Here is a 15,226-nt window from a genome sequence, read left to right as displayed (position 1 = left end):
ATTTTATTAATCTCTCCTTTGATTTCAAAATTTCCAATATATTTAATTGGGCATTTTAAATTTGTTCTTTTTCTAGCTTTTTTAGTTGTATCCACATTCACTGATCTCCTCTTTCTCTATTTTATTTGTGTAGTTATTTAGAGACATAAAATTTCTATCAAGAATTGCCTTGGCTGCATCCTATAGGTTTTGGTATGTTGTCTAACATTGTCATTTTCTTGTAGGAAATTATCAGTTATGTCTAGATTTGTTGTTTGACCTACTGCTTATTTAGAATTTATTTATTTATTTAGAATTAGATTATTTAATTTCAAACTGGTTTTTAATTTTAGTTTTAGTTTAGTTTAGTCTATCTTTCCCTAGCCTTTATTGAATATAATTTTTGTTGCACTGTGGTCTGAAAAGGAAGCATTTATTATTTCTGTCTTTTTGCAATTGGTTGTGAGGTTTTTAATGCCCTAATACATAGTCCATTTTTTGTGTTGATGCCATGTACTGTCAAGAAAAAGGTATCCTCCATTCTGTCCTTATTCAATTTTCTCCACAGGTCTATCATATCTAGGTTTTTTAGGATCCCATTAACATCCCTAGTTTCTTTCTTATTTATTTTGTGGTTAGATTTGTCTGATTCTGAGAGGGAAGATTGAGGTCCCCCAACTAGAAAAATTTTGCTATTTCTTCCTATAACTGGCTTAAAATCTACTCTGCCTGCTCTACTACTTGGTACATACACATTTAGTATCATTACTATTTCAGTATTTACTGTAACTTTTATCAAGATGTACTTTCCCTTCTTATCTCTTTTAATAAGATCTATTTTTTACTTTTGCTTTATCTGAGATCAGAATTGCTACCCTTGTTTTTTTTTTTTTTTACTTTAGTTGAAACATAATAATTTCTGTTCCATCTTTTTATCTTTATTTTGTACATGTCTTTTTGTGTCAAATATGTTTCCATTTTATGGGAGAGTTTATCCCATTCAAATTCACAATTATGATTACCAGCTCTGTATTTCCCTCTATACCATTTTCTCCCCTGTATATACTTTTGTTTTCTCTTTCCACCCTGTCCTTTGTCCTTAGTTGTTTTTTTTTCACTCACCCTACCCACTACCTTATCTCCTATCAACATTCCCCTCTTCTCTTACCTTTTTTTTTCCTAGAGTTTCTTCCCTGGCTTCTATCCTGTCTCTCCTTCTTCTTTTCTTCTTTCTTCTCCTGCTTCTTTACAGGATTAAATAAATTTCTAAACCCAACTGAATTATTAAGATATTCTCTTTTAGAACCAAAACTGATAGATCAAGCTTCAAACAATGCTCATTTCCCTCCCTTCCCCCCCCTTCATTGTAATAGCCTTTTGGTGTGAACTAATTGTCCCATTATATCTTTCCTCTCCTTTTTTTCCAATACAGACCTTTTCCCCTCCCTTTATGTCTTTTTATAGAGTCCATTCACACAATACCCTCAGTCCATGTGGTACCCTGTCCTTTGTCTATCCCAATGTCAGATAAAGTTTTCAAAAGTTACAGATATTGTTTTCCCATCTAAGGATGTAAACAGTTTAATCTTTAAATATAATATCCCCCCATTTATGTTTCTACAGTTCCCTTGAACTCTGTGTTTGAAGATTAAAATTTCTGTTTAGTTCTGTTTGTTTTTCCAATAGAAATAATAGAAAGTCTCTTACTTCATTGAAGCTCCATTTCTTCTCCTGAAAGATGATATTGAATCTCACTGGGTAGTTAATTGTTGTTTGTAACTTCAGGTTCTTTGCCTCCCAGAATATGGTATTCCAAGCCCTCCCATCCTTTATTTCAGAAGCTGCCAGATACTGGGTAATCCTCAGTGTTGCTCCTTGATATCTGAATTGTTTTTTCCTGGAGCTTGCAGTATTTTTTCCTTGAGATCATAATTTTGGAGTTTTGCGACATTGTTCCTTGAGGTTTTCCTTGTGGGATCTCTTTCCAGAGGGGATCAATGGATTCTTTCAATGAGTATCTCCCTCCCCCCACCCCCCTTGTTTTTAGAATATCAGGGCAGTTTTCTTAATGATCTCTCGTAAAATGTTTTTGTAGAAATTTTTTTCTGGTCATGGCCTTCAAGTATGCCAATAATTTTTCAATTATCTCTTCTGGATCTATTTTCCAGTTCGACTGTTTTGCCAATGAGTTATTTCACATTTTCTTCCATTTTTTCTTTTTTTTTTTTTTTTAGTTTGTTTGACTGATTCTGTCTCACAAAGTCATTAGCTTCCATTTGTCCTGTTCTAGTTTTTAACGTGTGATTTCCTTCAGTTATCTTTTGTATTGCTTTTCCATTTGGTTTATTCTTCTAAGCAGCTGTTTTCTTCAGGCAATTTTTTCCCCTTCCTTTTCCAAATGGTTGACTCTTTCATGCATATCTCTCATTTCTTTTCTCATTTTTTCTTCTTTCTCTATTATTTACCTTTTGAAATCTTTTATGAACATTTCTAAAAAAGCCTTTTTCGGGCTTGAGACCAATTTATATCACTCTTTGAGATTTCTTCTATGGACATTCTGTCCTCATCCGAGTTTTTGTTTTGGTCTGCCTTGTCATCATAGCTTTCTATGGTCAAGATTCTTTTCTGTTTCTTGTTCATTTGCTTTCCTTTCTTTTTGATATTTCCTATTTTTATACTTTTAAGGTGGAGCTGTCACAAATTCCTATGCAGCTTTGAGCCTTGGCTTTGAGCAGAGGGTTCCCTAATGTTTGTAGCGGGTAGCTTTGCCTGCCCTGTTCAGGAAACAGCCTAGTTTTCCCAAGTTTGCCTTCTGACCTGGAACTGAGTTGCCCCACTGATGTGTTCCTCTATTGAGCCAGGACTGAGAGTCTTAGTTGCTGATTTGTTGTGATTAAGACTCGTTCATCAGCTTTCTCAGAGTCTGTCTGATGTCGGCTGAACACCCTTTTCACCCTAGTGAGACTGACCTTTCTTGAAGTTTTTTCAGTCCATTTTGAACTGGAGGGTGGTTTCATTATGTCAGACTCTGCTCAGAGGCTTGGATTCATGTAGTTTTTGAGGAAAACTGGGAGATCTAGGATAGCTTGCATACTTTGCTTGGCCATTTTGGCTCCAGCCCCCATAACTCTTATTCATACAATCCAATAAACCTTTCACATTAGGTCTACCTAATTTCTGAGTGCCTTTCTAGATCTCTTGGCATTGCATCCATATTATCCATTATTCTTTTGAGGGAACTAGTCGGTGCTGTGCAAAGAGACATAGGTGATGCTATGGATAAAACCCTGGGTCTAGAGTCAGGGAGACCTGAGTTCAAATCTGGCTTCAGGTATCTAATACCTGCATGGCTTTGAGCATTTTAACCATGGCCTCAATTTCTTCAACTGTATAATGGAGGCAATAATAACATTTACATTTGAGGAAATCTTAAGAATTCAAAAAGGTAATAATTGTAAATGGGTTTAGCATACAATATATGCACAAGTTGTCTGCATACACGCATAAGTTATTTCATTCACATGGTTGCTTTTGAGTGGATAGTTAGACTGAACTCTGGAGAGGTTGTGGATTTCATTTGGGAAGCAAAAACATTTTTTCCCTTGTGGCATTTAGTCTTTTAAACTTAAACTGGTTATAATAATTGAATAGTGCATGTTTAGTCTGGAAATGAAAAGAGTTGGGAGTGGATATAGGATGAAAAATAATAATAATTTCCAAGTGTTGGAAAGGCAACCATGTGGTGAGAGGATTGAACGTATTCTACTTGGCCTGAAAAGGAAGAATCAAGAGGAATCTATGGAAGTTTCAGATGTTTGATACGTTTGATATCAGGAAGGAAATATTAATAATTAGAGCTATTCAAAACAATAAACTACTTTCAGAAATTATGTGTTTTTCCTCTTTGAAGGCCATAAAGCTAAAGCCGAATAATCACTTGTTGGACATGTTGCAATTCTGTACTGATGTCTCTTCTGATTTCCCTAAGTCACTAAGAGTTGAACATTTGAATCTATTTTAAAGGGATTTTTTATTATATATGTTGGATTGGATGAATATCATTGAGGCACCTTCCAATTCTCAAATTCTGTAATTCTGCTAACATAATGTTCACAAGGTCATCCATAAACAATAGCATTTGGATCATCATCTATAAGGAATTATTTTTCAATTTTTATTGTACTTTATACATCTTTCATGATAGTGCCCAAGCATTTATGTTAAGTACATCTTTTTAAAGTCTCATTTGCTATTATCAGAATTCCTTGAAATACATATTGAGAAATGAAAAATAAATGTGAGTATTGACATTTTGAGGTGCTATGATACAACCACTGAGGATTTTCAATAAATAAAATTCTTTAAAAGTATTTGGTAAATGGAAGGAAGAAAAAAGGAGACTTTAACATATGATTATATGTGCATAATTTATACCAGTTTAGTCTGTGTATTGGACATGTGAAAACCAAACAGAATCAGGATAGTGCTAGATTTGAAATCAGAAGATTTACATTGTAGGCCTGGCTTTGCTATTTATCAAGAATGAGAAATTTGTACAAGTTATTTTAACTTTTAGAATTTCTATCTCCACAGTTTCAGTGTGATACTAATACTGTTTCCTACTTCATGCAGTTATTTTGAGGTAAGACTCTTCCAAACTGTTAAGTACTATGAATATGTGAGTTATAATCATTATTATTACTGTTATTTTGGAAACAGAATCATAGACCTACTTAGTAGTTTTCTCTTTTTCATATGGATGGTAATAGCTACTTAGGAGAATGAAAATTATTTCTCTTTCAATTTTGTTCTTTTCAGTAGAACAACTGTTTATTTACTTGCTTTATGCTGTGAATAGAAATGATATTAATTTAGTGTCTCTATTTACTTTCTCATGCACTGATGCATTGAAGCTTCATAATCACCAATGAGACTTTGTAAAACAAGAGTTCAGAAAACCACCTTGGTGAAGAATACTCTTTTCAAAGTGTATGAGTTAAGAAAAGAATAACACAAGTGGCTAAGAAAACAAATTATCCATTTCTCTGAAGTCTTTAAATATTAGACCCAGAGGAGCTTAAAGCAGTCAAAAGAACAGTTGTAGGATGAATCAATACATCCTACAAAGGGGAAAGAAGGTATGTAGCTCTCTTCCCTTTGTTTGTTATGGCATATAGTTGTAGAAAAAGTATATCAGATTCCAAGACAAGAAGAGATGATTAGCAAAGAAACTGGCTGCGGAGAAGGGAATGTTTTCTCTTCCTCTCTCTACCATCCCCATAATTATCATATGACTTTGAAGGAGAATTACAGGACCAATAAGAGATAATACATACGGTGGAGAGAAATAACTAGCTCAAAGAAAAGTGCTTCACTTAGTGAATCAAAAGAATTCTTAACTCACCCCTTACCAGGACAAACAGAGTAACATAAGAAGGAAAAAAAATTGCAGCAAAAAGTCCTCAAAGAGTATGGACTATGTAGAGAAGTGTACCATGGGAATGCAAATGATGCTCTCTATAAAGGATGCAAGGACTTTCAGATCTACTGGTTGATTGTTAATGGCAAATACACCAATAAGGATTGGTGAACTATAGGACTAGGAATGACCTCCCACTAGGAAAGCCAGAGACCCTCTGGGAATCAAACCTGTTTGTGTGAAGAGTCAGAAGAATAGTACCAGAGGGAGTAGTGCTACCTCTGGAAAACTCACTCCTTTTCTGAGTTTCTGAATTTCTGTTTAAAGTATCAACATTCTTCTAGTCACCCAGGTTTGCAACATTAATATTATTCTTTAATCCTCATCCAATCCCATAAAACTAATTAATTACTAAATCTTATCAATCTTGTCACAAACTCTTTCATTTATTTCCCCTAGTCTCTACTGACACAGAGATCATCTTAGTTCAGGCCTTCAATGTGCCTGTTCCAAACTATTATGATAGCATTCTAATTGGTCTTTGTATCACAAGTCTTGCCCTACTCCAACCAGTCTCTATACAGTTGCTAAAACGGTTTTCCTGGAGCACAGTTCAAATTATTCAACGAACTTCAGTTTCTCCTTATAATTTGTAGGAATAAATGTAAATTCCTCAGGTTGTCTTTTAAAACCCTTCATAATCTATTCTCAATCTCCTTTTCTAGCCTTATTAAATATTATTCCCTTTACAATGCTGTGGTCCAGCCAATTGAGTCTTTACATTGTTTTTCATGCATGAAGGTTCATTTCTTATTTTCCAATGAACTTCAATCATGCTTTCCCCAACATGGATTTTACTATCTAACACTTTTGCCTTTCACAATTCCTAGTTTCCTTCAAGTTCAGTTTAATAGAAATTCTGTATTGATGTCTCTTCTGATTTCCCTAAGTCACTAAGAGTTGATCATTTGAATCTATTTTAAAACTTTAAAAAATTATATATATATAACATATACAACAATATATGTGTGTATAACTATGCTATATTAACTATGTACATGTATATATCTAAGATATATAACTATAGGTGTGTACATATCTAAGATATCATAAGATATATGTCTATCTCTAAGATATGTAATTATAAATGTGCATATATAACTATATATATATATATATATATATATATATATACACACACACACATATATAGTTATATAGTATCTATCCTATCTATCTAACTAACTATATAATGTTTTCCATACAGAATATAAGCTTCTTGAGGACAAGGAATTTTTAATTTTTGTTTTGGTACCTTTTAGTGGTTAGCATAGTATCAATAAATTTGTCATTTGGTTACATGGTATGAGAATTTTATTTACTTTTGAATATAATTTCAAATTGCTTTGTAAAATGCTTAGAACAATACATAGCTCTACCAATAATATATTAGTATGTCTTCTTTCCATAGTCTCTTTGATGCTATTTCCATATCTTATTATCTTTGAAAACTATTTGAGTATGCATCTCATATACATTTTTAATTAGTGATTTGTAACAATATTTCATGTGGCTGTTAGTACATAATTTCTTTTTTTTTTTTTAAGAATCATTTGTATCCTTTGTGCCTATTAAGGTATTGCTCTTGGTTTCATATATTATATACCTATACATGTTATATATGACTTTTATCAGAAATATTTCATGCAAACTTTTTTCCCTATTGATAGATTCTTTTCTTAGTACAGTTGCATTGATTTTGTCCAAGCCCATGCTTTACTATTGCATATAAGCAAATTACTTATTTTATTTTTAGTGAGACATTGGGTTAAGAAGCCATCTGTCAGCCAAAGCTGGAAAAGGAGACAGATTTCATTCATATGCCTGAAAAATATAGATTTAAAAAAATAAATACACTTTTTAAAGTGTTAATGCAATCAAAACAAAAAGTAAAATACACAGAGTTACTTTTTCAAAACTACCAGTCAGTCAAATAAAGAATCTACAAATTCTCTTAGGGTCTGGGCCAAGCTCCATGTAGTCATTGTTTGGGTCCTGATTGCCTCAGATTTAATATAAAGAGCAATCATTGCTTTGGCCAGAAACTCTGAGGATCTTCCCCTCCTAGATTCATACATTCATTTATTTATTTACTTAGAACTTTTGGACTAGTTGAAACAGGAGATTCTTTGCCTTGATTGCTACCTAATTTTAATCACTGAATGATTGCAGTCTCAGTCATACTGAGACCTGTTGAAGACCTTAACTTAAAAAGGTTAAGGTCTCCCATTTCATCCAGAGCCATCACCAGTCGTCCTGAAACCTAGATGGCTCTGAAGGAGGCATGCCATGGCATTCCCTCCCTGATGTCATGGTCCTCTTCAAAAACAAAGGACAAACAACAATAGCATAGTACAAATAGTGTACTTAATACCCTGAATGAACAAAAGTATAAACTTTTAGACAATATTCTGGAAAGCCCAAGCAAAGGGTGTTTTTTTCATAATGCATTGAAACTATTTTCTCTATATAGTTATCTGATACGATCCTTAATTGTCCATTCCCAGGCTTTTCTACAAAAGATAAGAAGTAACTAAAAGTCATAATACTATTAAAAATAGTGACAATGTCAGATGATTCAAAAGCATTAGCACCTTTTTCAATCATGTGAGTACAGTATACAATGACACATGATAAATATCAACTATCTTCCTTGCCAGACTAGGAGCATGAAGTAGTAAAATCAAGTAAAGGAGCCATGTCTTCTTTTGTGAAAACCACAATCAGATTGACAGCAAGGCTGAATGTAATTACAACTGGGAGATTGGCCAGGGTAGTGAGGATAATCTGGTGATAGTAAAGACTTTTAGGATTAAGAAAGACCTTGGTGATATAATAGATGAACTGTAGTCCTTCCTACTAACCTATCTTTCCTGACTCCTGAATTTCCACAGTAGGTAAAAGGAAAACACTATTTAATAGGGTTATCTGGGTCCATTTAATTACAGGCATTGGATAGGAAATGTCATTGATAAAACTTTCCTCAGAAAATGCTGATTAGTTGGAATAATAAATCCCCTTAAATGACAGATTTGAATCTGGACCGTACAAAGCTATATAATTATATAATAATATGTGACACCTAGTTCTAGGCCAGTGCAAACATGCAGTACAAATTCAAATAATGTGACCACTTTAGGGGGATTCATTATATATACTCTTTGGTACCTAGTAATACCTCACAGGATTGCTTAAATCAGGAAGAGGCACACAAGGGAGCAAAATGTTTCCATAATGAAAAATCAGCCTTACAAATGTATCTTTTCTTGTATTCTGATGATAAGTAGGGTTTATCATTATTTCTTTACTCACACAGGAGATAAACCAAGCCAAACCAAGCAGAGGGTAAAGAAAGGAGGGGTATAGGGGTGAAAGTTACCAAAACACTGCAGTTATGTAAAGCAAAATGGTGTGACAAAAAACCCAAATAACAATTTACCCAGTGATATAAAAGCAACGGGGGCCCAATTGTGTGTGATAGTTGAACAAATGCAGTAAGTAGGCCAGAGACGGCTCAGCAATAATTTTGCCCATTTTTCTGAAAACAAACCTTTTGAAGTGTTTGTGGAGGATGCCTGCTCATTTTTCAAGTGGTCTACCCGGCAGCTGTGTTGCAGATAATCAAGAAACCCGGGGGCAATTAATTCTAATGTTTTGACAGTGAGAAAGTGGAAAAGCCTCCGGTTCTGGCCACTAGAGTCATGCTTGGGAGGTTCTTTATTAGTCCTGGAGATCAGATGTGTTACTTATGTCAGCTTTTTTGATACCTACTTACCAGTTCCAAGTCCATGGCTTTATTTCCTCACAAAACATGGTCTTCCTTCATCCAGCGGTAATGCTATATGTGCTGTATTCTTTTAGTCATGTATGACTCTGTGAACCCATTTGGAGTTTTCTTGGCAAAAATACTGGAGTGGTTTGCCATTCCTTTCTCCAGTTCATTTTACAGATGAAGAAACTAGTTCTTCCTGACTCCAAGTCCAGCACTCTGTCCCATATTATAAAGTGTAAAGAATGATGGACCAGGAGTTAAGAGATCTGCATTCCAACTCTGACTCTGTGACTTTTGATTCTTTACCTTACTGGGATTCATTTTCCTCACTTGCAAAATTAAAGTGCTGAGGTAGTAGATAGAATCTATCACAGTTGTGTGAAAACTATTAAGTAGTTTGTGCTGTTCCCTCCCACCCCACCCCATTCTAGGAAATGGCCTACAAATGAACTATTTTTGTAGTGTCAAAGGCTATACTTCCTTTTTTAAAGTCAAATGTTCTACGTAATTTTTGTAATGCCAAATGCTATTTTTTCTTTCAGTAATATAAAGTGAATGAATATGGCTTTCTATTGATTACTCCTTAGAATGAAATCTCTCTCTACCAGTGGACCCTCTGGGTACATTTATTATTTTAAAGAATATGTGGAAACCCTAATATCACAATACAATACAAGAAGCCCAGACTAACTCTTTTTATAGAATAAAATTAAATGCTGAATCAGGTCTCTGTATAAGACTGGATTTGTTCACTGAAGGTACATTGTAATTCTTCTACCTGATAATTCCAGGTGCCTAGTTTAAAGTTTTTGCTCTTATCCTTTTCTCTTCCTGTTGGTATTATAGAAAAGTTTGAAAATTCTTTTAACTTCTAAAAGTGCTTTTTCAAAGAATATAGATAATAATAATATATAATAATTTTCATGCAGAATGAAGAAGATAAGGGAAAAACTACAAGTTATTATTTAAAAGTCACATTGTTACAAACTCTTGTATTGATAAGTAAATTAAAGCATTATTTCTCATAGCCACATAAACTTTCCTGTTTTTATGATGTTTTTCAGATAAAGACATATATTAATTTTATCACTATACATATAGATATATACACATGTATATGGTCATACACTTAGCTACTGTTATATAAACATATGCATAGACAGATAAAAATAGATGAAATATGATGAATGGAGGGATGAATGCATAGATAGATCTATCAATTCATTGATAAACATTTTGCTTGCATATCAACATTTTAATATCTCCTTTATTTTCTTTTACAGCTTGTTAGATTCCTGAGCTACTTTGAGAGGTTCTTCTTTTAGCTATTTAGATAATGACTATCTTTCAGCAAAAGAAAGCTTCATAGATTTGGACAGGTAATGAAGACAGATTTCTGGAAGGCCCTAGCTGAAGGCCCTTGCATAACAAAAGCCAATCTTTCTCATAGAAAGCTGTGTCTAGTAGCTCTAGTCTTAGCCATTCATGATTTTCAAGCCTCCCAGGACACATATCTTGAAGTACAGAATTGATTATACAACAGGGACATGTTACAAGCCTAAAGAGTACATAAAGAAATGAACTAAGACACTCAGTTTGCATTGCTGCTTTCCCCTACAAAATTCATATGAACAATGACATTCTACTTGGTCTATTAGCAGCTAGTGTAAGGATGAATTTCACAGAAGCTAAATGGTAGTAGAAGAAGCTTTTTTACCAGCTATGTTCCTTACAATTGCCATTTATCTAATATCTGCTCATCTATACTATATACTTTAATAAAATATACTAATTGTTCATTGGGTTGTACTTTTTCATATTAGAGGTGTGACAAAGACTTTCCAAACAGTAATTCATTTAGAAAGCATTTGCTATGAATTGTTGGAAAAAGATTAGGAGAAACCATTCACCTTACTAAAAGGGAAAATCAGTCATTTGAACTTAAAATTAGGATTTTGGAGGGACATCTAGTCTGGGGGTCAGGGAGTAGGCAACATGAACCCTGGATTCTTCTTTGAGCTAAGATTCTAATGTTTAGGTCATATCAATTACACATTGGAAGCAGATCATCCCTATGCATAGAACTGTCATAATTCCCCCAAATCCCCATCTTTTATTGTTCCTTTATATTAAGCATTAGATATCTCCTTAGAAGTGTCACTTCCAATTCTAAAACTATGATCATGTTATACTTTAATGTGAATGAATTAAGTAGTTTTATTAGCATAGAACAAGTCCTAGAAAGAATGATCTGGAATAAAAAAAAAAAAACGAATTCAAATGCTGCTTTTGATATTTATAAACAATGTGACCATAAACAAATCTTTTGAAATAATGTTACTTGCAAAACTTATAGGATTGATATGAAGCTCAAATGAGCTAAACTATATAAATTATTTTACAAATTTTGAAGTGCTATATTCATGTTGATCATTATTATTTATTATTAAATATAAAAGTACCTTTGATGAGGTGAGGTTGACAGAGAAAGCCTAAAGTACTGATAATATTACTTCCTGAGGCAAGCATGGAAAGGCACTGATGGGCATCATCTCAACTTTATGCTCTACTACCTGGGAATGTCTTGGGTAACTTTACCTTCCTGTATCTAATCAGAAAGTCAAGTTATGTCAGATCCCTGAGTTTAGATTTCCCCTACAAATCTGTCCATGGCTCATGCATCTTTGCTCAGTCCTTTTGAGTTAGCCTGCCACAACACTCTGCCCCATGGTGTCTTTCCTCTCATCCCTCCCTCCCTATGCCTCATGGTATCTTTCTGCTTTTTATGGATAAAATTTTTAGGATGCTAAGCTCCTTTATGGATTTAGCCTATCTATCAATGGAGTACTCCCACTTCATAGTATATCTACCTTTTCTAGATTAATTGCGAGCTCTACCAGAGAACTTGTCTTTTCGACTGTTAAATATTAAAAACCACTTTCCTGTGTAACTATATGCTCCCCAAAATTTGTTTAATATATACCATTCCTAGTATCTATTGTATCTCTTCATTTTGTCTGTAACCTTTTCTCATAAGTAAATGTACCTTTTGTCAAAGAGAAAGGCCATTGTGAATTCTTCAAATGACTGAACCCCAACATTTGGTGCCAAACCCAAACATTTGGTGTCAATTGCTCTCCTAACGCTCATCATTTAATGCCTAAACATCAATCTCATCATTTGGTGCTGAGCCTCAAACACATCAGAAATAGAAAACACACTAGGCTCAAGTCAGGAAGATCTGTGTTCTGGTTTAATCTTAGGCAACTATTAAGTGTTTGGCCCTGGAAAAGTCACCTAATTTTTATGCTCCTTGATTTCCTAATCTATAAAATTAGGATGACAGTAAATATCTCCCTTAGTTGTTGTGAGGACAAAAATGAAGTAATATTCACAAAGTGCTTTGTAAACTAATAATACTATATACTCCCAGTTTATATCCATTTCTTTCCTTGTTTGTCTAATGAATGACTACTCGAGGCATAAATCAGACTACTTAGCATTCTTGGAATATCTTTCCTATTTTCCTGCCTCTATTGACCATATTGAATATGCCCAAACGGAATTTCCCCACATACTCATCAGCCAAAATCCTATCCATCCTTAAAACTCAATTTAAATGCCACAATGCCACTTTCCTAAAGCTTACAAACATCCCTCCCTCCTCTTCACTTTTATAATGTAATTTTTGAGTAATTATCATGCTCTTTCACCAGAAGTGTAGGTTCTGCCCCAGAATCTAAGGAGCTCTATAAGACTAGGGTTTGGTCTTTGTATTTGGTCTTCGTATTTGTACTTCCAGGATGTAATGTAGTGTTTGGTTCGTATCTTTGGCTCATAATCTTTGTTGATTGAATGATCTGATTTATAGGATGGGATCTAAGATTAAAATGAAAAAATGCTATGGTTGGGGGCAGAGCCAAGATGGCAGAGAGTAGACAGGTCTTTGAACTCTTCCTGGCTTCTCTCAGCTCAACACCAATTGCACCTCTGAATAGGTTTTGGAATGACAGAACCCATAAATATTTGGAGTGTACCAGAAGATATTTTGGAAGAACTTCAGGAAAGGTCTGTCTCAGGAGGGGTATTGAAACCCAATGCAGACACAGCACAAGAACAATACAGTGAAGGGCAGAGGCTAGGGGAATCTAGGGGGAGGCTCATAGGCAAAATACAGCAGTGTTTGCTATTTTATCTTGACTCAGAAGCCAGTGGATCAACAGACTAGCTGTGAGACCTCCAATACCACTACAAAAAGTAAATACTGAGCCCCTGAACTTCAGCATAGCAAGTGGGACTCAGCTAAGCTCGCCCAGCCCCAGGGCAGTTAAAAAAAAAGTCACTGTAGCCTGTAGAGGAAGCTTGGGATAATTTCCCCTTTGCCTTAATAGCAGACCTCAACCATTATAAATGAATAAAAAAGCAAAAAGAGCTCTGACCACAGATAGCTTTTATAGAGACAGGAAGGAACAGACCTCAAATCCTAAGAACACTAAAGGAAAAACATCTCTACATGAAGCCTCAAACGGTATATAATGATCTCCATCTCATAAGGTTCTCTTGGAAGAATTCGAAAAAGATCTTAAAAGAAAGAAGAAAAATAGGGAAAGGAAATGAGAGCTCTGGAAAAGGAGAAACAGGAATTATCTGAAGAAAATCACTCCTTAAAAATAGTTTTAGTGAAATGGGAAAAGAAAACAAATATTTGAAAAACAGAATTTGTGAAATGGGGAAAAAAAATTCAATGAACAAAACCACTCATTTAAAAGATCAACTGACCAAATGCAAAAAGAGATAAAAAAGCTAACTGAAGAAAATAATTTACCAAAAATTAGAATTAAACAAATGGAAGTGAATGACTCAATGACACATCAAGAATCTATCCACAAAACCAAAAAAAAAGGAAGAAATGTAAAATGTCTCATTGGAAAAACAACTGACCTGGAAAATAGATCCAGGAGGGACAATTTAAGAATTATTAGAGTACATGAAAACCCAATTTAAAAAAATAAGAGCCTATACAACATCTCTCAAAAATTCATCAAGGATGCTAGAGAATCAACTAACAAACTTTTGGAAATAATTCACAACTTTAGCAAAGTTTCAGTATACAAAATAAATCCACATAAATCATCAACATTTTTATTCATCACTAGCAAAATCCAACATCAAGAAATCAAAAAAGAAATTCCATTTAAAATAACTGTTGATAGTATAAAGTATTTAGGAATCAAATTGCCTTTGGAACTATGCTCAAAAAGTTATCAAACTGTGCATACCTTTTGATCCAGCAGTGTTACTACTGGGCTTATATCCCAAAGAGATCATAAAGAAGGGAAAGGGACCTGTATGTGCACGAATGTTTGTGGCAGCCCTTTTGGTAATGGCTAGAAACTGGAAACTGAGTGGATGCCCATTAGTTGGAGAATGGCTGAATAAATTGTGGTATATGAATATTATGGAATATTATTGTTCTGTTAGAAATGACCAACAGGATGATTTCAGAAAGGCCTGGAGAGACTTACATGAACTGATGCTGAGTGAAACGAGCAGGGCCAAGAGATCATTATATACTTCAACAATAATAATAGATGATGACCAGTTCTGATGGTCCTGGCCATCCTCAGCAATGAGATCAACCAAATCATTTCCAATGGAGCAGTAATGAACTGAACCAGCTACGCCCAGAGAAAGAACTCTGGGAGATGACTAAAAACCATTACATTGAATTCCCAATCCCTATATTTATGCCCACCTGCATTTTTGATTTCCTTCACAAGCTAATTGTACAATATTTCAGAGTCTGATTCTATTTGTACAGCAAAATAATGGTTTGGTCATGAATACTTATTGTGTATCTAATTTATATTTTAATATATTTAACATCTACTGGTCATCCTGCCATCTGGGGGAGAGAGTGGGGGGTAAGAGGGGAAAAATTGGAACAAGAGTTTTGGCAATTGTCAATGCTGTAAAGTTACCCATACATATAATCT

General features: G+C 34.3%; 1 protein-coding gene across 1 annotated transcript in view; it reads right to left on the bottom strand.

Annotated features, from left to right (window-relative positions):
• The window catches only part of SGCD (sarcoglycan delta), a 1,334,163-nt gene that overhangs the window by 695,382 nt on the left and 623,555 nt on the right, over positions 1–15,226 (bottom strand). The window lies entirely within an intron of this gene.

Source organism: Sarcophilus harrisii, chromosome 2, assembly GCF_902635505.1.
Source record: "Sarcophilus harrisii chromosome 2, mSarHar1.11, whole genome shotgun sequence".
Lineage (NCBI taxonomy): Eukaryota > Metazoa > Chordata > Mammalia > Dasyuromorphia > Dasyuridae > Sarcophilus > Sarcophilus harrisii.
This window is presented reverse-complemented; position numbering and strand designations above follow the sequence as displayed.